Genomic DNA, 23,628 nt, shown 5'->3' on the forward strand with positions numbered 1-23,628 from the left:
TAGTTGAGGGCTGAAGGTGACGGTGGTGTTATTTTCTTTGTTGGGCCTGTCCTGTAGTAGATGACTTCTGGGTACTCTTCTGGCTCTGTCAATCTGTTTCTTCACTTCAGCAAGTGGGTATTGTAGTTGTAAGAATGCTTGACAGAGACCTTGTAGGTGTTTGTCTCTGTCTGAGGGGTTGGAGCAAATGCGTTTGGATTTCTAGGACTCCTGCTGTTGACTCATTTAGTGGTTAACAGTCCATATGTAAAGTTAGTATAAAGACTCTGGAGTAACTGCTGAAATGATTTTATATTACAAGACTTATTTAGAAGTTAATTTGGATGTGTTAAGTTGGATGTGTTGGTTTTACTGTTCCATTTTTAGTATTTGTATTTTGATTGAAGCTGCCTGCTTTAAGATAGGGTGGGGCACCTTATTGTAAAGTGTGTTTGAGGCTTAGAGGAATTTACGGGAGACTGCTTGCGTGTGCAGAGGAGAGACCCAGCCTGTGAGTGCTCCAAATTGGCCAGAACTTGATTTTAAAGACAGACTTTTCCAGAAAGCAGTCTCACTTTCCAAGGTGTAATTAACATTACACAGCAAGGGAGATTTAGATTAGATATTAGGAAAACTTTCTAACTATAAGGGTAGTTAAGCTCTGGAATAGACTTCCAAGGGAGGTTGTGGAGTCCCCATCATTGGAAGTTTTTAAAAACAAGTTGGACAACACCTGTCAGGGATGGTCTAGTTTTACTTGTTCCTGCCACAGCACAGTGGGTTGGACTTGATGACTTCTCAAGGTCCCTTCCAGTCTTAAATTTCTGTGACTTCTTTTCTGCTGCAAGTTCCTTCCTCCTTGCCCTTTCTTCTGTCTCCTCCATTGTCTGTCATTGACTATTTTAACCCTCTCCTGCATTGCAAGGTCTGTCCAATCAACCCCAAGTCTGACTCATCCACTAGTTATTTGAATAAACATGATGGTTTCTCTGTTACCTTGTCCTTGCTCTCCCTATTTGTTTGCTGCAGGTTTGTGTTGTCTTTTATTCTATGCTAAGAAGATGTAAACACTTTAGGGCAGGAACATGTATACCACTTAGCACAATCGGAGCCTGTTGTAGGGTCACATCCTGGAGCTTTGCAGTGTAGATGCAGTGCCCCCCCACCCCCCTTCGGGAGCAGAGAGTCTGCTATAAATTTCTCTCAATCCCATGGGCCAATTTCCTTTGTCTTTTTAATCCCAAGAATCTCAATTGACTTCACTGAAAACAGAAGCAAGCCCCCTGAGTGTACTGCAGCAGCACGGTGAGTCAGCATTTAGCCTTCCATTGTCTTCTAACCACTGAGCTGCGGAGAGCCTTCTGTGTTTGCAATGGAGACTGAGCAGAACAAGCCTTTTGCAAAGTGTGCTGCTTGCTGTTCACAGGAGCAAAGCCAGATTTTGGTAAATCTCTGGTGTGAGGCCAGAAGAACAATGGACTTCAATAAGAGTACCAGGAACGATCTCACACACCAGCGAATAGTGAAGAAGCTGGCAAATTTATCAGACTAGTGCAGGGCGTGCATTAACCATCTTAAGAGTGAACACAGGAAAACCAGGGACCAGAACTGCACCTTGGGCAAGTTGCCGATGTTGTGCCCATTTTGAGGCATTTGACCAAGTGCTGGGCTCTGCACCGCGCATGCAGCCAGTGGTGGTATATAAGACCTAATCAGCTGAGATGGCACCTTGCTGGCCCCAGAATCCGGCATGGGGAGTGATAGGAGCCAGCAGCAGGTGCGGAGTGAGGCCGGCAAAGTGACTCTGTTACTGAAACCAGTTTACAGGAGGCTCTTCTGCAGGACATTGTGGGGCCATACTTAGTGGAGCTGTTTGATGTCCCCCTTCCTTCCACCAAGGATCAGCCCACCGCAGAGCCTGTAGCAGATACAGATGGACAGAAGCCGGCCTGGAGTCTGGTAAGTTTCTGACTCCATTATAGTGTTTATTAATATAGGAAGGAGGGATTTCTGTTACATGAACCAATTGGCTAGCAACGTGTATCCTCTAATGGCGAATTCTCTGAGTGGCATGGCTCTCTCCACCTCCCATCCCCCTGCGCGCAAAACTACATGGAGTTCAAAATGATGACTGGGAAATGCAAACAGTAAAAATGAGTTGAAAGTGAATTTTTACTGGAAAGGTACAGATTTTTGCTATGGCGTTCCTGTGTCTTTAAAATAACCTTACACTGCCATACCTGTAAGTAGGTTGCTCTGTAAACACTCAGTTGTGTAATGAGCTGCCTGGAAACAGTGAACGGTGGGAGAGGGCAGGGCAGAAATGTGTTCCATTCACAAATCTAGTCCATTTCAGGTAAAGGTAGTACATGCGGTCCATAGATGACAAAAGCATTTGTCCCAAATTCCAGTGAGGTATGAAAATGTATCTAGGAATGTGCCGGAGTGGGGGAGGAAGTGTAAGGGGGATACCCATTGAGTTCTGTGTGTTTGCATGCAATCTTAACTGGCTAAGCCAGGTGCAAGATAACACAGCATCCTGTTTCCCTCATGAATTCTTACCCATTCCCAGGTACTGATAGATGCACACTTTTCCTGAAGCAGGAACTCTAGGTAGTCACCTTTTGTGGAAGGACATAGTTTTCCAGGACCAACTTGGTAGTTGACCAGGCCAGTCCACTCAGAGCTATGCTGTTTAGTCACTATACATTCAAATACTTTGGCTGCATACAATGCATGTTTCCCACTTGCAGCTTGAAATAACATCTCCCTTAACCATTCTTGTGGTGCCTGATTGGCAATGTTCTCCAAAATGTGGAAGGCCGGAAATGATAAAAAAAAAAAAGAAAAAAAAAGTTTTTTCTTAGCAAGGCCACTCTCAGCCTCCCTGCCCCTTGTCCTCCTCCTCCTCCTCCCCCACCCAAGTAGTTCTTGTGTTTTTAGAAAGCAAAAAAATGCTTGAATTTTTAATTTGTCTCTGCACTTCTTTCACTGAGATTGACCAGGCTGTGTCCAGGGAGTGTCTGTGCTCTGAAGCATCCCTTTCACAATGTATTGAAGTTCAGTTTGGAAAAGCAACATTTTATGTCCTTGAAATTCCATAAGGATTTTTTCTGTGCTCCTGCACTGAACTATTTGAGACAATAACCCTCTCTTTCTTATCCTGTTCCAGACTCTTCAACCTCTACTGCGTGTAGTACCTCCACAGCTTGTCCACAGTTCAGTAGAAGCCTGGCCTAATGTACCTTCCCAGACTGTTCCAAGATACGTTTCCGTGATGAACTTACGGTTGGATTTCTGGACAGGGCTGACAAACAGGTCCATTGTCAAAAACAGAGACTTATGGCTAGAGAAGAGGCATGCTGAGAGGAAAGGCTGAGGCTGGCTGCACAGATTGAGGCAAGGGTTTCAGCGTAGGAATAGGCACTAGGTTTGCAATTCCTGGAACAGGAACGGGGGCTAAGGAAGGAAGACAAGTCAGCAGAGAGAATTGTTTGAGCTGCTGATATTGGTGATGGCTGCAGGAGTACCGGCTCCTGCTGTATCACCCACACCACAACCTAAGTCCCCAGAAACAGCCTGGAAAACTCCATGGCTGGTTGGCCCATGCAGTCGGGCTGCATGAGTGGCTGGGCCAGTCATCTTAGCCTCATGCAGTCCTCTGTCTTGACCACCTACCCTGTGGATGTCTCCACCCTCTCCCTTGGTATCAAGTATGTGGCATATGAGGAAAGGAGAATGGGAGGCCAGGAGACATGCAACAGTGGGGGGATTCTGTATTGTACATGGTTTCACTGTTGTTCATATACTTTTTTTTTTTTTAAACGATTCTGTTTCTGGTGTTGGTGTGGTAATGGCAGCTGGCCTGCCTGGTAAGGGGTGAATGTTGTACTTTTATAATACATATGTATAAATAAAGCATTTTATGTAATCAAGAAAGGTTATTGCTATAACTGCATCACATCATAAAATGTATATTTAAAATAAAGGTAAACACATGACCTGGGACAATTAGGAATTAGTAAGCACTATTCCTCTGTACAGTTAGGTACATCAGAAGCCTCCTCCACCACTTTACCCAAGTCAACGTCCCAACATCAAATTGGTTGGCAAGTGACCTGTAACAGTCTGGGGTAGCCAGCTGCCAGATGGTTATAGCAACCTGCTTCTGGTCTGGCAAGAGTACTCTCATGCATGTCTTTACACTGGAGGGTAGGGGCAAGCTGCGCACAAAACTGCAGAAATGTTTTTTCCATGTGAAAGTTCTGGACCCGCTGCTGGTTGTCCTAAGTCTGCATGATGATGTGATCCCCACCAGTCTGTGCTTGTGGTCCTATGCCAAAAGTGCCAGTCTATGTAGGGGGCTCCAGTGGCTATACTGAGTGTCGTGAGTAGTGTCAGCTTGTTCAAGTCTGCCATGCCTGGGTACTCCTACTTCATAAGCTCTGTCAGGTGACTTTGGTGGGTCAGCAAATGCCATCGAAATGTCCACCAGCACCTCTGGAAGCTATGTCCATTTCCTGATACAATAGTGAAAGCTCAAGCAAGAGACATTCTTCGAAAGGCACCTCCTCCATGTTGCTGGCTCTGGTAGCTGGGAGTGCACAGACCAAAATGACCACTCAGCAGGCTGCGTTGGCAGGCTGTTAAAACTTCCTCTTAACATGCATAGTGGGCAAGTTTTTCCACAGTGCACCATAGTTAAAGGGCCAGAGTGGCCATGTTTTGGGAGGACTCTAGGGAGTCTGGGATATGGCTGGTTTGACTCAGGTCTGTGTGCTACAGTGTGGATGCCAGAGCCCCAGGTTCAAGCATGGTTTAGAAAATTCTGATGTAGGGTTGACAGTCAGTAGATGCTCAAGCCCTGGGTTCTGTAACCCAGGGTCAGCTAACTTGAGTCCCACTAATGCTGGGCTTATATAGCAATGTAGACATACCTGTAGTGACCTCATATGGAGAATAAAAGACTATTTTGTCTTTCAGCCAGATATTACTGAAATGTGATGGGCTGAGTCACATGATGAAAATCAATGGTTATATCTTATTTAGGGAGCATTGAGTGGGCAAAAAGGTGACACTCTGTGTGAAAGATGGCAATACCTATTTCTGAGTCACAGTCAGCTCAGAAGAAAATGATCCTGAATGCTCATGGATCAGTGTCATAACAGATAAAGCACTAGATGGGGATATTAGTTGGTGTCTGCTACAGACCACCAAATCACATTAGGGATTAGGATAACCAGCTCCTTATGCATCTGTCTATAATGTGGCACCTTAGAGACTAACCAATTTATTTGAGCATAAGCTTTCGTGAGCTACAGCTCACTTCATCGGATGCATACTGTGGAAAGTACAGAAGATCTTTTTATACACACAAACCATGAAAAAAATGGCATTTACCACTACAAAAGGTTTTCTCTCCCCCCACCCCACTCTCCTGCTGGTAATAAAGTGGGGTGGGGGGAGAGAGAACCTTTTGTAGTGGTAAATGCCATTTTTTTCATGGTTTGTGTGTATAAAAAGATCTTCTGTACTTTCCACAGTATGCATCCGATGAAGTGAGCTGTAGCTCACGAAAGCTTATACTCAAATAAATTGGTTAGTCTCTAAGGTGCCACAAGTACTCCTTTTTTTTTGCCAATACAGACTAACACGGCTGTTACTCTGAAACCTGTCTATAATGTGTATGAAAAAAAATCTGTGATCATGTGGGTCTTTAAGGTGGGGGGGACATGTGTTGAAGGTCTCATGCTGCCAGTACTAAAACATCCTTAGAGTTTTTAAATATTATAGATGAACATTTCCCAATTCAAAAAGTGTTTTATACAACATGAGGAAATTCAGTATTGGAGTTGGCCTTGTCAGACAGAGAGGAATTGATTACAGAACTGTAAATTGATGGTGGTTTGGGTACAGGTGGTCAAGACTTGATCACATTTATAATGTGCAAACAGAATAAATCCCTAATCAGTAATGCATGTACTTGGTGCTTTAAGAGGGCCAGTTTCACAAAGCTCAAAAGAATTCTGGGCAAAATCAGCTGGGAGGAAGAATTTAATCAGAAAAATGTGAGTGGTAATTGAGAACTGTTTAAGAGACCTAAAAAGCCATAATCAAGGAAGAGGGCTATACTGGTTTAAAAAAAAACACTAACTTGGTTTACAGGGGAAGTGAAGTCAGCAATGAAAAAATACAATGGAAGAAAGGGAAAGTTGTTGATAATGAATGTAAACCAGAAGCTTGGAATTGTAGAAAATAGATATGGGAACCCAAGGGACACAGAAATCTGTGGCTAGCAGAGTTGAGGACAATAGTACATTTTTGAAGTCTGTTAGGAACAAAAGGAATCCTAATGATGGGGTTGGTCCATTATGGAAATAGTAGAATTATCAGAAATAATAATGTAGGAAAGAGACTTATTCAAAGGGTATTGGTTTTGTATCTGGGGAAAAAAACAAATGATGTGGTTATATAATATGATGGTGACACTCTTTCTGTTCTAGTAGTACCTTGAGAGGATGTTAAACAGCAGCTACTGAAGTCAGACATCTTAAAATCAGCAGGTCTGGATAACTTGTGTCAAAGAGTTTTAAAAGACCTGACTGAGGCACTCACTGGATTGTTAATGCTAGTCTTCAATAAGTCTTGGGACACTGGGGAAGTTCCAGAAGATTGGAAGAAAGCTAATGTTAGGCCAGTAATTAAAAAAGGGTAAATAGGATGACCCTGGTAATTGTAGACCTGCCAGTCTGGCATTGGTGCCAGGAAAGATAATGGAGAGGTTGATATGGGACTTGATTAATAATTAAAGGAGGATGATATTAATGCAGATCAACAAATGGAAAATAGATCCTGTTGAACTAGATTTTATTTTTTTGGTGAGATTACAAGTTTGGTTGATAAGAGTAAGTGTTGTCATATACTTAGACTTCTGTAAGGCATTTGATTTGGTACCGCATGACATTTTGATTAAAAAACCAGAATGATACAATATTAATACAGCACACATTAAATGGATTAAAATCTGTCCGGTCTCAAAATGTAATTGTAAACTGGAAGTCATCATTGAACAGGTGTGTTTCTAGGGGGGTCCCGCAGGGTTTGGTTCTTGACCCTACCCTATTTAACATTTTTATCGGTGACCTGGAAGAAAACAAAATAATCACTGACAGTTTGTAGATGACCAAAAAAAAAAAAAAAGTGCTGACATGGCAAATAATGAAGGGGACAATTCACTAATACAGAGTGATCTGAATCATTTGATAAGCTGAGTGCAAGCAAACAATATGCATTTGAATACAGCCTAATGTAAAGGTATACATCTAGAAACAAAGAACGTAGGACACACTTACAGGATGAGATCTATATCCTGAGAAGCAGGGACTCAAAGATTTGGGGGTTGGGGTGGCCAAAAAGACTATTGTGATCCTGTGATGCATAAACAAGGGACTCTCAAGTAGGAGTAGAGAGGTTATTTTACCTCTGTATTTGGCACTGGTGTGACTGCTGCTAGAATACGGTGTCCTGTTATGGGATCTACAATTGAAGAAGGATGTTGATAAATTGAAGAGAGTTTAAGGAAGAGCAGTGAGGATGAATAAAGGATTAGAAAGCATGCCTTATAGTGATAGACTCAAGGAGCTCAATTTATTTAAAAAGAGAGAAGGTTAAGGTGTGATGCAATCCCAATCTATGAGTAACTGCATGCGGAACAAATATTTAATAATGACAGTGGGCTCTTCAAGCTAGCAGGTGAAGGTATAACACACTCCAGTGGAAGTTGAAGCTAGATACATTCAGAAAGCAAATAAAGCATATTTTTTTTAACAGTGAGGGTAATTAACCATTGGAACAATTTATCAAGGGTTGTGGTCAATGTTCCCTCTAATTTTTTTTTAATCCATGTTCAGAATGAGTTTTGTTACGTGCACTGTATCGAGGTAATGTGCAGCTGTGTGCCACCAGTAGAAGCCAAAAACTTAGGTATATATTTTTAAGAAGTTACCATAGGGATAATTACTCCAGCCAGGACAGGTTACACATTTTAGAACTCACTACTCTAATTAAATTTAAGCATAAGAAATAAACATTATAAAATGCATAGACCAGTCAAAAAACTAAAAACAACACACTTTGAAAGAAGTAACAACACTAATACAAATATATGTTGGGAGGTGAGTGTGAAAGACTGTGTGTGAGTGTGTGTGTGAGAGAGACAGACACACAGTGTGTGTGTGAGAGAGAGAGAGAGATGTTAAGTAGATCAGCACTCAGTCTGTAGCCTGCTTGTTCAGACACAGCTGCAGCCACCAGCAAGCTCCCTCCGTCCCACTCCTGAACCCTATCATGTCATAAGTTAGAGTCTCCTTAGGGACATTGTCCCAGGGACAGGGCATGCCCTGGGTTTCAAACCATGTTTCACTTGCTGTAAGCTGATGCTGGTCAGCAACCCCCACCACAAGCTGCCTCAAGTGTTGGAGAAGCACACATAAAGGACAAGCGTAGAATTTGTAAAAACTTTAAACCAAGAACTCAAAAGGACAAGGATATCTGTCTAAACGCCCTGCTAATGGAGGTGGCTCTTAGACTGTCTTCAGAGCCTTCCCGCTCAGATTGTGTACCAACATAGATGTGCTCGGTGCCCAGTGCTCCACCGGCACTGAGCTTACCACTGCACCACTCACTCTCATTGGTTCTGAGGAAGTGCCATAAGAAACAATAGGAGCACTCCCCAGCTCCAAGCAAGGACAAGATGGGGATGGTAGGCAAAGGATCCATGCTGGGCAACCTGCCCATTCTGGAGTGACAAAGGGCAGCTGCTGCCTCAAGAGCTTCTAGTCCAACCAGGGATCCCCCTCCAACTCTGGGGAGCAGTAGGGGGCCTATGCACCTAGTGGTACCTTCAACACCAGAGCTGTTTCAGGTGGCTAGGGACTTTATGGCTCTGCTGGTACCGCCTACAGTCAGCAGAGACAGCAAAGGCTTCTCTTTCCAAAGGGAAGCCTGCTATGGGCCCACCACAGTGAGTGCTCAGGTGCCACCGATCCGTGGAGGCATAGCACCAGTCTGTCACTTTGTGGCCCCATTCCCCGCTACGCTTCCATGATCTCAGACCCTGCGGCCCAGATTGCCAGATCCATGCTTGCATTCCCCGGCTTTGCGGTGTGAGTTGCTGACTGTGAGGCTCTGGTCCCCTTGGCACTGACCACTGTCATCTAGACATCGGTTGTTCATGCCTCTGCACAGGTCACTGTCTCGAAGGTCGCTGATGCCCCGGTCTCTAGCAAGTGAGAATCCATCCCCCAGCCCTGGTAGCACCACTCAGCGGGAGTGCCAGATGTTGCACTGGGGGGCCTCAGTGGGTGCCTGGCCACAAGGTCAGTGCCCAGTCCACTGGCCGTATTAGAACCCTGGGCTCTCCCCATGATTCTGGGGCCATACTCTCAAAGCTCTTCTGTGGGCCCCTCCAAGAAGCAGTCCGTGGTACTGTCAGGCACCAGGATGGGACCCAGATTCGGACTCTGATGCTGGTACTGAGCAGCAGAAGTCAGTTACAAGGGAGGCTTCTCCAGAGGCAGAGTGTCCCAGCCCCATCCCCCAGTTGTGCCATTCTCCTCCTTGCCCCCTGATCAGACAGATGCGGGCCCCTCTCACCTGCTCCCTCCTGATGACTTTCAGCCCCACCAGGAACTTCTTAAAAGGGTGACCTCAAATTTGGGCTTGGAGGCTGAGGAGCTCGCAGAGCAGGCGGACAGCCTTTTTGACATCCGAGCAGCCGCAGCACCCGCTAGCATGGCAGTACCGGTACATGAAGGGGGCGTGTAAGGTGGTCAAAGCCCTGTGGCAGATCCTGTCCTCTTTGCCACCAACTTCAAAGGAGGGTGGAAAAGAAGTATTATGTACTTGCCAAGGGTTGTGAATACTTACATTTCCACCACCCCCGAGCTCTCTCATAGTCTCTGCCATGAACGAGCGGGACAGGCAGGGACAGGTGAGCACCATACCTAAAAACAAGGATGCTAAGAAACTGGACCTCTCTGGGAGGAAAATTTATTTGACTGCCAACCTCCAGCGTAGAATATCTAACCGGTAGGCACTGCTGGGTAAATATAATTACATCTGGGACTCGTTGGGGAAATTTAGGGACTGCCTGCCACAAGACCTCAGACAGGAGTTCAGGTCTATTCTGAACAGTAGTCAGGCCCTCTCTCCAGACAGCATTGGATGCAGGCGGACTCGGTGGCCAGGTCCATAGCTTCCGCTGTCTCGATGAGATTGAGCTTGTGGCTGCAGTCCTCTGGATGTCCCTGGAAGTACAGCAGTCAATCCAGGACCTATCATTTGAGGGTAATGCTCTAATTTCCGAGCAAATGGATGCCAGGCTGCATAGTCTAAAAGATTCCCAGGCCATGCTCTGTTCCTTGGGGCGGTACACACTGACAGCCTCCAGAAAGCCTTTCTGGCCTCCTATACCACCGAAGTTCTCAGGTCCCCTGAGGCAGATCTCCTACAGGAGAAGGGACAGAGACAAACGTCATCCCCCCACACCATTCTCCTCGATCACCCAGTCGGGGCCTGTGTGACACTCAGGCACTCTGTGGCAGACATTTTGAGGGTGCACCTGAGGGCGATGCACTGGACTCACACCTGGATCCAGCCCCCCCCCCCTTTATTTTTAAACTGATTGTCCCTGTGCCTTGCTGCATGGGCCCAAATCATCTCAGACCATTGGATGCTCAACCCCATAACATCTGGGTACACTCTGCAGTTTTCCTAATCCCAAAGGCCAAAGGGGGCCTTAGACCCATTCTAGACCTGCATCACCTCAACAAATATCTCAAGAAGTTGAAGTTCCACATGGTCTTCCTGGCCGCCATCATTCCCTCTCTGGATCCAGGAGACTGGTATGCCACCCTCAATTTAAAGGATGCTTATTTCCAGATTTACATTTTCCATGGGCACAGAAGATTTCTCCGATTTGTAGAAGGCCAAGGCCAATGCCACTACCAGTTCATAGCTCTACCGTTCGGCCTCTCAGCTGCTCCGAGGGTCTTCACAAAGTTCATGGCTGTATTGGCTGCTTACCTGAGACGTTGAGGGGTGCGGATTTAACCGTACCTCAATGACTGGCTGGTCAGAGGCAGGTCACAAGCCTAGGTGCAGCGCAGCCTCAACTTGGTGAGGTCCACCTGTCAGGATTTGGGCATGCTTATAAATGAGCAGAAGTAAACTCTGATCGCAGTTTACTGGATAGAGTTTATAGGAGCTGTGCTTGATTCTACTCAAGCCAGGGCCTTCGTGCCAGAGTCCTGGTTCCGAGCCATGTCGGACTGCATTATCCATGTGAGAGCCTATCTGCTCACAACTGCCCGGGTGTGCCTCAAGCTGCTTGGCCATATGGCAGCATGTACTTACGTGGTCCCACATATGCGACCTGCATCTCAGACTCTTGTAGTCGTGGCTGGCTTCGATCTATGCCCCAGACAGACACGATTTGGACCTGGTGGTCACGGTTCCATCACACATCTTGTCATCCCTAATGTGGTGAATGGAGCTCCGATTGGTGTTGGAGTGAATTCCCTTTGCGGCCCCATGTCCTTCAGTGACATTGGTCTTCGACGCATTGGATCTGGGGTGGGGAGCCCACCTCAGTGACATCAGCAGGCAAGGTCTGGTTGCAGGAAGATCACTCCATGCATATAAACATCAGGGAGTTCAAGGCGATACATCTGGCCTGCCAAACTTTTCTTCTGTTTCTGGAAGGCAAGGTTATCCAAATCCTGATGGACAGTACCACGGCAATGTTGTATTAGGTTGGATATTAGGAAAACTTTTTCACTAGGAGGGCGGTGAAGCACTGGAATGGGTTACCTAGAGAGGTGGTGGAATCTCCTTCTTTTGAAGTTTTTAATATCAGGCTTGACAAAGCCCTGGCTGGGATGTTTTAGTTGGGGATTGGTCCTACTTTGAGCAGGGGGTTGGATTGGATGACCTCCTGAGGTCCCTTCCAATCCTGATATTCTATGATTCTATGCTTCTATGAATGTTCTGTAATCAACAAGTAGGGCGGAGCCTGCTCGTCAGACCTGTGCCAAAAGGCTCTCCGATTGTGGGACTCTACGTCCAGCATGCCATTCATCTACTGGCCTCACATCTGTTGGGGACCAAAAACGTGTTAGCAGATCTCAGCTGGTCTCTCTCATCTCTCCACCCAGAGGTGCTTAGCTGCATCTTCCAGAGATGGGGGGCTCCCTGTCCGATGCCTTCTTGTTTCCATGGTCAGGAACACTGATGTACGCCTTCCCTCCGATACCACGGCTGCACAGAACCCTCTTGAAGATCAAGCGGGACAGGGCGAAGGTTATCCTGATAGCGCTTGCGTGGCCATGCCATGACTGATTCGTCACACTGTTAGAGCTTTCGATAACAGCGCCGCTAGAGCGCCCGCTCCAACTGGATTTGCTGTCCTGAACCATGGCCGTCTGCTACACCTGAATCTAGCATCTCTGCACCTGACAGCATGGCTGCTACATGGCTGAATGCAGAGAAGCAAGCATGCTCAGATCAAGTCCAGCAGGTCCTGATGGGTAGCAGAAAGCCCTCCACCAGGGTGACCTACCTGGCCAAATGGAAACTTTTTTCATGTTGAGCCTGGACCAGAATCTGTCTCCTGGCCAGACCTCACCACAATCCATCCTAGACTAACTGTTGCATCTCAAACACCAAGGTCTGGCACTCTTGTCAGTCAAGGTCCACTTGGCGGTCATCTCGGCCTTCCATCCTCTGGTTCAGGGCAGATATGTCTTTTCCCATGATATGACAATCAGATTTCTGAAAGGTTTTATTCTTAAATTTGTGATCCTATCCCACCTTGGGACTTGAATTTGGTACTTTTAAAGCTCACAGGCCCCCCTTTGAGCAGTTAGCTTCATATTCTCTGCTGCTCCTCTCATGGAAGGTCTCCTTCCTGGTTGCAATCACTTCGGCCAGCAGTCTCCGAGATTAGAGTGCTCATATCAGAACCACCCTATATGGTATTCTACAAGGATAAGGTCCAGCTGCAGACCCACCCAGCCTTCTTGCTGAAGGTGGTGTCACAGTTCCACAATAATCAGGATATATTCCTGCCGGTGTTCTTTTCAAAGCCTCCCAAATCCAGCGAGGAATGCATATTGCATACGCTGCATGTTAGAAGGGTCATCTACCTCGAGAGAACCAAGTCCTTCTGTAAGTCTGCGCAGCTCTTCGTTACCGTAGCAGACAGGATGAAAGGCCTGCCGGTTTCGTCCCAGAGAATCTCCTCTTGGATAACCACATGCATTAAGTTTTCTTATGAGCAAGCAGGGGTGTCACCACCAGCTATCATGACCACCCATTCCACCAGAACACAAGCTTCATCAGCAGCTTTCCTCACTCAGGTACCGATACAGGACATCTGCAGAGCCGTGACTTGGTCTTCAGTCTACACCTTTGAGTCCCAGTACGTCATTACCTAGCAGGCCTGGGATGATGCCAGCTTTGGTAGAGCAGTGTTGCAACCCACACGACCGTGAACTCTGAGCCCATCTCCAGAGTCACCTAGCATGGAATCAACATGAGCAAGCACTTGAAGAAAAAACGGTCACCTACCTTTCGTAAATGTTGTTCTTTGAGATGTGTTGCTCATGTCCATTCCATGACCCACTCTCCGGGTGTTGGAGTTGACGGTGAGAAGGAACTGAGAGGGTGCAGGGCCGGTGGCATCTCATATACCAGCACGAGTGCGGAACTCCAGAGGATGCCAGAGCCGGCTCTATGGATACCACTAAAGTAAAAAGAAAAGGAGTACTTGTGGCACCTTAGAGACTAACCAATTTATTTGAGCATAAGCTTTCGTGAGCTACAGCTCACTTCGTCGGATGCATCCGACAAAGTGAGCTGTAGCTCACGAAAGCTTATGCTCAAATAAATTGGTTAGTCTCTAAGGTGCCACAAGTACTCCTTTTCTTTTTGCGAATACAGAGTAACATGGCTGCTACACTAAAGGAAAAAGTTTCCGGTAGCCGTGCATGTGGGTGCACACACACTTAGCGTGGAATGGACATGAGCAACACATCTCAAAGAACAATAGTTACGAAAGGTAGGTAACCATTTTTTTCCTAAATGATATGCTGTTGGAATTATTTTGGGGAAGTTGCATGTCCTAGATTATGCAGGAGGCCAGTCTAGATTATCATAATGGCCCCTTCTGTCCTTGGAATCCATGAACCTATGAATCCCATCTTTGTAGGGAATGTTCCACCTCAGCTGTCCCCAAAAGTCCCAGCTGCCCTAGGCATTAGGCACTCCTTCCACTTTAGCTGTCAGCAGCTGCAACCAGCAGGCAGAGAAGAGAGCCTGCCTGCCCAAGTCTACACAGAGAGAAAGAGTGCCAGATTCCACTATCCAGAGGGAGAGGCTTGACTGCCAGCCTCACCTGCTATGCCTGTCTTGCACTGGAAATCAGGGGTAGCCAGGTTCCTGCTTCATCCAGAGTATGATTTATCTGCTTGCCTTACAGTAGGAGGGCACAGCTGTAAGTTCTGTCTATACTGCAAATAGATAGCTAGGAAAGGGCTGAGGAGTGAATTGAGACCTATCCTGCATCCACAGACAGGAGAAAGCTCTCACTTGAAGGCATATGTTAATACTACCAGGCACCCAAATGGGGTCAGACCTGCATCAGTTATTGGATTACTAATTGAGAATTTTCCTCTCTCCAGTCAGCCCTATGGAGCTCCCATGCCAGGGAATATGCATGCACCAAGCACCCAGACAACTAGGAAACAATTGCTTTCTCTGAAACTATAAATCAGCATTTGTCTGACTAGGGTAGAGTGACTGAAGGCGTCTACGGCAGACCCCACTGAAAATGCCAAGGTCAGGGCAGGCTGCAAAGAGGAGAGCAGATTCTCCCAAAATTGGTGGTTAACACTACAGTTAGATTCACCAACCAGTCACAAAACTGTGCTCCTGATCCCCCCCACTGGTTATCAAGAAGCTAGAAAAAGGAATTCACACAGCCCCCTTTATTGCATTCCAGTCTCTGGCTTCCAGTCAGTGAATAGAACCAGTAAACTGAGAAGTTACTTAAAACTCTATTCACTATACAGAATGTTCTTCTGATCCTTAAAGGACCTGCCACATTACCAGATCAAATTTTTTTTATTAAAGCTGATGTTAAAATTATCTAATACACAGGTTAAGGAAAGAGTGTTTATACATCTGGGTATAATGTTTAAATTATCCAAAAGTATAAAGTTTGGTTTAAAAGTCAAAATACACATAATACATAATCTGCAATATCCCAAATTAAGGTTAATAAATTTAATGATACAATTCAGATATTAGCATCCAAATATTTGGGTACATCACTCAAAAGGTTATATTACGAATAGCTTGTGGAAAGCAAATGTAGTAATGAGTGTAGATTGTCCCTGACTAATTGGGAATTTAGGATAGGTTGTCTCTCAGTAAATACAATCCATCAGAGAATTATTTAAATTACTTTCACGACTTTGCTTCTCAGTGGCACTCCAGCTCATCGCTCCCGATATCACTGGTGTCCAGTGATGTGTTCTAAATAGATGTCCCTTGATACCTGATGGTGTCCGATGCCGAGCATAGCACTGACCTATTCCGCATTCCCGCAAAATACCACACTGCCAGCCAATCCTTTAGTATCTAAAACTAAAGGTTTTATTATAAAAGAAAAGAAAGTGCAGAGAGTTGTTAAATGGTCAAAGCAATTAGATATGTACATATGACTTTAGAGTCCATATATCAGGTTCTTAGCAGCAATGGTGAGCTTGCTAGCTTGTAAAGTCCCTCTTGAACACATCCAAACCTTGGATGGGTCCATCAGTCCTTTGTTCAAAGCTTCAGTTTGTAGAAAAGTTACTCCAAAGGTGAGAAGCAGGATTGAAGATGAAATGGAGGTGATGCAGCTGCCTTCAATATCCTTTGCCATGTGGCTTGTGCATCCTTTGTCCCAAAACACAAGCTCATAGCACATGGACATGGAAAAGTATTTGGAGTCCCCTGTCCACAGGCATGTCCCTTCATGTCCTGCTGACTCACAGGCATAGCCCCTGGCTTCTCTCAATTGGTTCATTATACAGCTGATTGCCCTTGATGGGCCGTCAAGCAGGCTGGATAGCGCTTATGCTAATCTGTCTGGGGATGCCACCCAGATATACAAGACAAATTTGAGATCCAGATCATAGAATATCAGGGTTGGAAGGGACCTCAGGAGGTCAGCTAGTCCAACCCCCTGCTGAAAGCAGGGCCAATCCCCAATTTTTGCCCCAGATCCCTAAATGGCCCCCTCAAGGATTGAACTCTCAATCCTGGGTTTAGCAGGCCAATGCTCAAACCACTGAGCTATCTCCCTTCCTCCTCTTCCCCCTGTCTGTTATATAATGATTTATTGTTCTTTAGTATACCTTTCACGTCTGCTTAAGCAGATTTATTTTATACACTGAAATAGCTTTTTTTTTTCTGGCTAAGGAATTGTGGCTTTTTGGGCCTCTTCACGTTGTATGTAACTTCATTAATTCTCTCCACTACCTCATAGGGTCCATTCCAAATATTTTGCATAAGCACCATATCTCCAATTTCAAATGCTCTTTCCTCAGTATGCTTGTCATACCAAACCTTCTGAGCTTCCTGACTTCTCTTAAGATTCTGCCATCATGCCTTGCAAGCTTTCTTTAAACTGACAGTCTATCACTGACTGTTTTGTCACCTCAATATTTCCCTCCCAAGAATCATGAATGATATCTAGGTGTCCCTTGATCTGCCTCCCATAAAGGAGCTCAAAGGGAACAAACCCTGTAGATTCTTGGGGTATACTTCTGTACGCACACAACAAATATGGCAATAAGATGTCCCAGTCATTCTGGTATCTGTCCACATACATTTTTAGCATAGCCGTCAACATTCCATTAAACCTTTCTACCAAACCATTGGTCTCTGGATGGTAAAGGGCAGTTTTTAGGTGCTTTACTCCACACAGCTCCCATAGCTGCTTAAAGACAATCAACATAAAATTGGCACCACTGTCTAACAACATTTCCGTGGGAAAACCTACTTTGCTAAAAATAGTAAACAGACTTGTGGCCACTGTCTATGTCTCAACATTAGACAAAAGCTACAGCCTCAGGGTATCTGGGGGAAAAATCCACTAACACCAGAATATATTTCTTCCCATTCCTGGAAGGTTCAGGGAATGGTCCCACAATATCCACAGACACTGACAAATGCCTCCCCAATAATGGGTAATGGCTGGACGGGTACCTTTTTAGGACCCTTAAAACTCTTGAGTTTCTGACACAAATCACAATGGGCAATACTTCTGCGATACTCCCTCACTGTTTCGAACATGGAAGGCCAATAGAAATTTTGCTTCAGCCTGTCACACGATTTTTCTATGCCCAGATGTCCTGCAAAGGGACCATCATGAGCCAACTTTAATAAATCACTTCTATATCCCTCAGGTATCTCAAGCTGTTTGCAGATCATACAATGAAGCCGTTTTTCCCTGTAGGAGGTTCTGTGTATAGCAAGTCATCTTGCATGAAAAATCTGCCCATTCCTTCCCCTGCTGGGGCTTGGTTCTGAGCATCAGTTCTGGCCCTCTCTTATGAAGCATCATCTTGTTGGACCCAAATAAACTTCTTAGGAGTTTCACCTAAATTCAGAGCCACATCAGACACAGCTGAAAGAGATCCTCTTTCTGTTCACAAATTTCTTGACTATTGTTAGTTAGGTTATCCATTATCAGAGCCATATTTTCTTTGTGGCCTGGTTAGGACATTAACATTACTAGTCACAACTACAATGTAATTTCCGATCAAAACATCTGCAGGGAGAAGTTCCTTTACTTCCACTATCATGTTACCCCTAAAATCTTTCCAGTCTAAGTGGATGTTTGTTGAGGGCACCTTTGCCCGTCCTCAGGAATGGAGGTTGTCTGTAACTCTGAAATGTTCGTAACTCTGAACAAAGCGCAGTTTGGGCTCCAGCAGCTGACTCTCCAGGCCAGGCTCCAGCAGCATCTCTCTCCTCAGCACTGGCAGCTTCTTTGCAGGCAGCTTCTTTTCCAGGTTTGTCCCCATCCCAGGCAGGGTGGTGATGGTGAAAACTGTGCGTCCCCCTCCTGGCTAGGGTATGTGTGAAAACAGCGTGTCCCCCTCCCGCCTGGGGGGCAGCGGGGAAGGGTGAAAATGGTGCAGACCCCAGCGCTGCCCTGGCTGCCTTGGACTGGCAGCGCCAGCATCTTCACCTCCTAGCTGTAAGTGGCTGCCCCGCTGGTGGGGTGGGGACAGGCAGCCTAGATATGCCTACCTTTAACATGTTATACATGCAGAGTACAGAATTTGCTTTTTTGTGGGGGGAAGGATCTCTGCTGCTCGTGATTGGTTACTTCCGGTTCCACATGTAACCGGTCAGTCTGCAACGCTGGTGTTCGTATCTTTGAGGTCCAACGGTACTCAGAAAGTGCCACCTGGCCCTTGCTTCGATCTGGCAAATAATCCTCTTCCCGGACTAATTCCTTTTTAACTAAGGTAATGTCCAAGGTGGAATCTCTCCATCTAGTACACACAATCCTGTTGACCCTTGCACTCTTTATGAATTCCTCATTACCCCTCCATGTCTCAGCCCTAATATAATTAGTGAAGGTATAGTCATCCCTCCCATCATGGATTACTAAAGTGGTAGCATTAACACCTGCAGTGTTCATATTTGGACTCAAAGTGGCAGTCAGCGGTACGGCTATGGGTACCCGCATGGCCCCACAGTATGCCAACATTTTTATGGCTGACTTAGAACAACGCTTCCTCAGCTCTCGTCCCCTAATGCCCCTACTCTACTTGCGCAATATTGATGACATCTTCATCATCTGGACCCATGGAAAAGAAGCCCTTGAGGAATTCCACCATGATTTCAACAATTTCCATCCCACCATCAACCTCAGCCTGGACCAGTCCACACAAGAGATCCACTTCCTGGACACTATGGTGCTAACAAGCGATGGTCACATAAACACCACCCTATACTGGAAACCTACTGACTGCTATTCCTACCTACATGCCTCCAGCTTTCATCCAGACCACACCACACGATCCATTGTCTACAGCCAAGCTCTACGATACAACTGCATTTGCTCCAACCCCTCAGACAGAGACAAACACCTACAAGATCTCTATCAAGCATTCTTACAACTACAATAACCACCTCCTGAAGTGAAGAAACAGATTGACAGAGCCAGAAGAGTACCCAGAAGTCACTACTACAGGACAGGTCCAACAAAGAAAAAAACAGAACGCCACTAGCCGTCACCTTCAGCCCCCAACTAAAACCTCTCCAACGCATCATCAAGGATCTACAACCTTTCCTGAAGGACAACCCATCACTCTTACAGATCTTGGGAGACAGGCTAGTCCTTGCTTACAGACAGCCCCCCAACCTGAAGCGAATACTTACCAGCAACCACATACCACACAACAGAACCACTAACCCAAGAACCTATCCTTGCAACAAAGCCCATTGCCAACTGTGTCCACATACCTATTCAGGGGACACCATCCTAGGGCCTAATCACATCAGCCACACTATCAGAGGCTCGTTCACCTGCACACCTACCAATGTGATCTATGCCATCATGTGCCAGCAATGCCCCTCTGCCATGTACATTGGGGAAACTGGACAGTCTCTACGTAAAAGAATAAATGGACACAAATCAGATGTCAAGAATTATAACATTCAAAAACCAGTCGGAGAACACTTCAATCTCTCTGGTCACTCGATTAGAGACTTAAAAGTGGCAATTCTTCAACAAAAAAACTTCAAAAACAGACTCCAACGAGAGACTGCTGAATTGGAATTAATTTGCAAACTGGATACAATTAACTTAGGCTTGAATAAAGACTGGGAGTGGATTGGTCATTACACAAAATAAAACTATTTCCCCTTGTTTATCCCCCCCTCCCTCCACCGTTCCTCACACATTCTTTTCAACTGCTGGAAATGGCCCACCTTGATTATCACTACAAAAGGCCCCTCCCCCCACTCTCCTGCTGGTAATAGCTCGCCTTAAGTGATCACTCTGGTTACAGTGTGTATGGTAACACCCATGTTTCATATTCTCTATGTATATAAATCTCCCTGCTGTATTTTCCACTGAATGCATCCGATGTAGTGAGCTGTAGCTCACGAAAGCTTATGCTCAAATAAATTGGTTAGTCTCTAAGGTGCCACAAGTACTCCTTTTCTTTTAGCATTTATATGGTTACTCTCTATACTTAAAGTAACTGCATTCAAATTGACTGTGGGTTGGGGCATTGCTGGTTTTGGGGTGTTTTTGTCCCTACGGTTTGGACAATGGCTTTATATGGCCAACAGTTCCACACAGGTGGCATTTAACTGGTTTTCCTCTAGGGTGAGAGATTTTAGATTCTGGGTTTGTATAAGATTTCCCAGCAAAGTTGGGGCTAGTCTTATTCTTGACCCCATCCTCCCTCTTAAACTGTGATGAATAGGAATTGTTTTTTCCTTGAGGCTTATGCCTTTCACGGTTTCTATTCTCTACAAAAGCATCAGCAATTTCTGCAGCTTTCAAAATGGTATCGGGTTTTTATCACACGCTGCTCTGATATGATCAGGAGCTATTTCAGCTAGCTGTTCCATAGCAAATAAATCAATCATTTTATCAAAACTATCATAAGGCTTTGCCCCCTTAATCCCCTTTTTCATATATCCAAGCAATCTCAACATAGGTAACATCAGATAGCTTAGCATTTCTAAATATCAGCCTATAAGACCCAGGAGTAACTTTTCAATACAGTTTCTTTAAACTTTACGTAATTCAAAGCACGATATAACTCCATTTAATTAAATACCTCTCTTGCTTTTCCAGTCAATCTGGTGAGGATACAGTGCTTACTTTATATTTATTTTTGATTACAAATATTTGCACTGTAAAAAACAAAATAGTATTTTTCAATTCACCTAATACAAGTAGAGTCGTGCAATCTCTTTATCATGAAAGTTGAACTTACAAATGTAGAATTATGTACAAAAAATAACTGCATTCAAAAATAAAACAATGTAAAACTTTAGAGCCTACAAGTCCACTCAGTTGTACTTCAGCGAATCGCTCAGACACACAAGTTTGGTTACAATTTGCAGGAGATAATGCTGCCTGCTTTTTTGTTTTTTTTACAGTGTCACCTGAAAGTGAGAACAGGCGTTTGCATGGCACTGTTGTAGCCGGCGTCGCAAGATATTTACATGCCAGATGCGCTAAAGATTCTTATGTCCCTTCATGCTTCAACCACCATTCCAGGGGCCATGTGGTGCTGTTGACGGGTTCTGCTCGATAACGATCCAAAGCAGAGTGGACTGACACATGTTCATGTTCATCATCTGAGTCAGATGCCACCAGTAGAAGATTAATTTTCTTTTTTTGGTGGTTTGGGTTCTGTCGTTTCTGCATCTGAGTGTTGCTCTTTTAAGACTTCTGAAAGTATGCTCCACACTTCGTCCTTCTCAAATTTTGGACAGCACTTCAGTTTCTTAAACCTTGGGTCGAGTGCTATAGCTATTTTACAAATCTCACATTGGTACCTTCTTTGTGTTTTGTCAAATCTGCTGTAAAAAAGTGTTCTTAAAATGAACATGTGCTGTAACATGAAATATATGGCAGAATGTGGGTAAAACAGAATAGGAGACATACAATTCTCCCCCAAGGAGTTTCAGTCACAAATTTAATTAACGCATTATTTTTTTAACGAGCATCATCAGCATGGAAGCATGTCCTCTGGAATAGTAGCCAAAGCATGAAGGGGCATATGAATGTTTAGCATATCTGGCATGTAAATTCCGTGCAACACCGGTTACAAAAGTGCTATGCAAATGCCTGTTCTCACTTTCAGGTCACATTGTAAATAAGAATGCTTCTTGCTTATCTCCCATAAATGTAAACAAACTTGGCTGAACAAAAAGTAGGATTGAGTGGATATGTAGGCTTTAAGTTTTACATTGTTTTGTTTTTGAGTGCAGTTATGTAACAAAAAAAATCTGCATTTGTAAGTTACACTTTCACGATAAAGAGATTGCACTACAGTACTTGTATGAGGTGAATTAAAAATACTGTTTCTTTTATCATTTTTACAGTGCAAATATTTATAATAAAAATATAAAGAGAGCACTGTACACTTTGTATTCTGTGTTGTAATTGAAATCAATATATTTGAAAATGTAGAAAACATCCAAAAATATTTAAATAAATTTCAGTTGATATTCTGTTGTTTAACAGTGTGATTAATCGCGATTAATTTTCTTAATTGCAGTTAATTTTTTTTGAGTTAATTGCATGAGTTAACTGCAATTAATCGACAGCCCTACTTTTTTGCAATGTTTCCTCTTTTTTCTTATATATAGTTCATCCTAATACTATAACAGTCTTCCAAAAAAACTAGAAAACCGGTCAGAATTTTTTCATTGAAATCAAATTGTGAGGGGAAAATGGTTCAATTAATGCGAAATGTTTCACAGAAACACTTTAATATCTTGAAAATTTCTTCTCTTTTCAAGGGGAAAAAATAAAACTATTTTAATGGTTTTACTCTGTCTCCTCCAACAGCTCTTTTTCAGTGGGGGGATAAAAGTTTAAAAATTGAGAGTTTTTCCCCCACCAAAATGACAGGTATTGAATTGTATTGTTTAAAATGTATTATTTCATGGACATTTTCTAACTATGGGTATTTTGTTCTATTTTGGAAGGAAAGGATTTGCCGTAAAACAGGTACACTTTTTGTAGCATTTGTTAAAGGTATAACTACTACTTCAGGGTTGCCTCTTCAAAATCCCATTTGTAAGATAGGTCTCCTGAACTTTCTGCAGACTTGCTATGTGCTACACAGCTTATGTATACAGTGTAGTTGTAGCTGTATCAGTCCCAGGATTTAGAGAGACAAGGTGGGTGAGGTAACATCTTCTATCGGACCAACTTCTGTTGGTGAGAGAGAGAGAGCTCTGGGTGGCTCAAAAGCTTGGGTCTCTCTCACCAAAAGAAGTTGAGCCAATAAAAGATACTAGCTCACCCACCTTGTCTACACATCTTATGTGATACTCGCACATTTTGTAGGTCTGTCAGATATTCTCAGTAAAGTGATAAACAGTTTTTTGAGGAGCACTCAATATGCTGTAGCCAAGGTAAGGTGCACTGGGCTACTAACAGAGCCCATGACTTCTAATCTCAATTCTTCATGTTTCTGCACACTTCACAGTCCTTATTAGCTTAAGGCAGCAGTTCTCAACCTGGGGATTGGAAGGATACTCCAGGGGTTCCGGAAGTCATGTCCAGGGTTGCCGGCCCTGCTGATCAACTCCTCCCCGTCCCTCTCAGTGCCTCCTGCACACTGCGGAACAGCTCTTCAACACTGTGAAGTAGGTGCTGGGAGGGGAAGGAGCGGGGATGGGGTGCACTTGGAGGAGGGAGTGGAAAGAGGTAGGGAAAAGGAGGGGCAAGGGTGGAGTGAGGGTAAGAAGAGGTGGGGCCTTGGGGGAAGGGGTGGAGTGGGCGCGGGGCCTGGAGAAAATTAGAAGCTGGCTTCGGGGTTTGCA

The 23,628-nt window shown here is 44.6% G+C and overlaps 1 protein-coding gene across 15 annotated transcripts in view; it reads left to right on the forward strand.

Annotated features, from left to right (window-relative positions):
• MMP24 (matrix metallopeptidase 24) overlaps positions 1–23,628 on the forward strand; it is a 162,585-nt gene that overhangs the window by 18,391 nt on the left and 120,566 nt on the right. For 2 of the 15 annotated variants that reach the window (XM_073310034.2, XM_078848201.1), the window contains exons 2-3: positions 1,225–1,938; positions 3,152–3,378. The exons of 7 other annotated variants lie outside the window; for them this stretch is intronic. The gene's annotated coding sequence lies outside the window, so the exon portion shown is untranslated. The remainder of the gene's footprint in view (positions 1–1,224; positions 1,939–3,151; positions 3,379–23,628) is intronic. 6 more of the 15 variants (XM_073310035.2, XM_073310036.2, XM_073310040.2 and 3 more) reach the window with 6 other exon arrangements.

This window comes from Lepidochelys kempii, chromosome 13 (assembly GCF_965140285.1).
Source record: "Lepidochelys kempii isolate rLepKem1 chromosome 13, rLepKem1.hap1, whole genome shotgun sequence".
Lineage (NCBI taxonomy): Eukaryota > Metazoa > Chordata > Testudines > Cheloniidae > Lepidochelys > Lepidochelys kempii.